The following is a 1,810-nucleotide window of genomic DNA, read 5'->3' as shown; positions in this document are numbered from 1 at the left end:
TGATCAGGTAGGACCAAAATATATATTATAATCATTCTAAAATAAATAAATAATAACATAATAATACAAATACAAATAATAATGATAAATGATCTTTTCCACAGCAGTCATTTTGGCATGAAATAGTAGGTTACCAATGATACTAATTACAGTTTTGTTCCATTCAGGTCAAACAGAGTCAGGGTGCTGTTATTATACATGTCAGCTCACTGGAAACTGGTTCTACCACATTAAAGACGATGAAACTTTATTTAGTATAATTGGTAACACCTGTGTTTACCCGACTATTGTATGTCAAAATGGCTTCTGTGAAAAAGGTCTATAATAAAGTTTTTGTTTTTTTAATTACTGATGAAAGAAATAAGTCATACTGTGATGTTCATTTAATAAAGACTGGCAGATGTATTTGCCTGATAAAAAGATGAGTTTATGTAGCAAGCTATTATTATAGCTTATTAAGAAATAACACCTCATTCATGACTCCAGACTCACTTGTGTATTTCACCATACACTTCACAGATCATTTCCCAGTCTCATCATCACACTGCCAAGATGAATTCAAAAGCAAAGGTTCTCATTTTCCTGCTCTGCATCACTGGCATTGGTGTGTTTTTTGAACGGACATGTTTCAGGATATCTCCTCCAGTTTCAGGACAGAAAGCCCTGTGCTTGTGACACATGTTTAGTAGAAGATGAGTGGTTATTGCAGCGTGCCAACAAATCTGCTGAACCATTTTTATCAGCAAAACACAACCTCTCAGAGGACGCTTTCAACTGGTGGAAGGTAAGTTGTCACCATGCAAGAAAACAGTCTCTAACATTCTCATCACTGTCAAACTTTGTTTTCCAAAACAACTCATAACTGGTTTAACGTCTGTGTTTGGCATGTTCAGGGCTTACAGGCTGAAAGGCGCAGCTACAGTTTCTACAAGCAAACAGTGGACAAGCTGTTTCAGACATTCCCATCCAGTCCAGATTTTATAGAACAAAGCCCTGACCGCTGCAGGACTTGTGCTGTGGTGGGGAATTCTGGTAATTTGAATGGATCACATTATGGACGTCTGATAGATTTCCATGACGTCATCATAAGGTAAATCCTCCAGCTAAGGAATGTTGTTCGTAACCTGTTTTTCATCTGTGTTTGGACAAACAAGGACATTTTTTCCTCAACATCAAAAATGAAAAGTAAAAATTCAAGCAGTCCCCTAAGAATGTATGCATAGGAGACTGACATATAAGAATATATCCATCTGTACTATTTAGAATGAACACTGGTCGTACCAAAGGCTATGAAGCAGATGTTGGGAGCAGAACAACTCATCATATCATGTATCCAGAGAGTGCCATGGACTTAGATACCACCACCCATCTTGTGCTGTTTCCATTCAAGATACAGGATCTTGAGTGGCTAATGAAGGCCACCACCACAGGATTTTCTGGAACGTGAGTCCTTTTTTTAATAAACTTTTCAAATTCATGAACTATACTATGTGATCATTTGCCCCAGTATGTAGATCTCTAATGTATATTACTGCATGCAAATTCGCTTTGGAGAACTTTAACTGGCAAAGCTACAGCCTCAACCAGTTGCAAAGATGGACCGTGTGCATTTGCCTTGGGAGGGGATGGTCGGGGGGTGCCTGAAAATCAACGTGCCTGATAGCAATTTTATTGAGAACATTTCTTTGACAAGTCTAAGCTTAACCATCCTAGGATAAGGTTTCATATTAAAAATATCTGCTTTAGTTTAATTTAGAATACCTATTATATCGGGGTTTTTTTGCAAAGTAGTTCCTTGGAGGTTGATTGT

General features: G+C 37.6%; 1 pseudogene; it reads left to right on the top strand.

Moving 5' to 3' along the window:
- Positions 1-519: 519 nt before the first annotated feature.
- On the top strand, positions 520-1,604 carry LOC127360979 (CMP-N-acetylneuraminate-beta-galactosamide-alpha-2,3-sialyltransferase 1-like; annotated as a pseudogene).
- The last annotated feature ends 206 nt before the right edge of the window (positions 1,605-1,810 follow it).

The sequence above is a fragment of the Dicentrarchus labrax genome, unplaced genomic scaffold (assembly GCF_905237075.1).
Source record: "Dicentrarchus labrax unplaced genomic scaffold, dlabrax2021, whole genome shotgun sequence".
Taxonomy (NCBI): Eukaryota; Metazoa; Chordata; class Actinopteri; family Moronidae; genus Dicentrarchus; species Dicentrarchus labrax.
The sequence above is the reverse complement of the archived record's forward strand: the minus strand, read 5'-3'. Positions and strand labels throughout refer to the sequence as shown.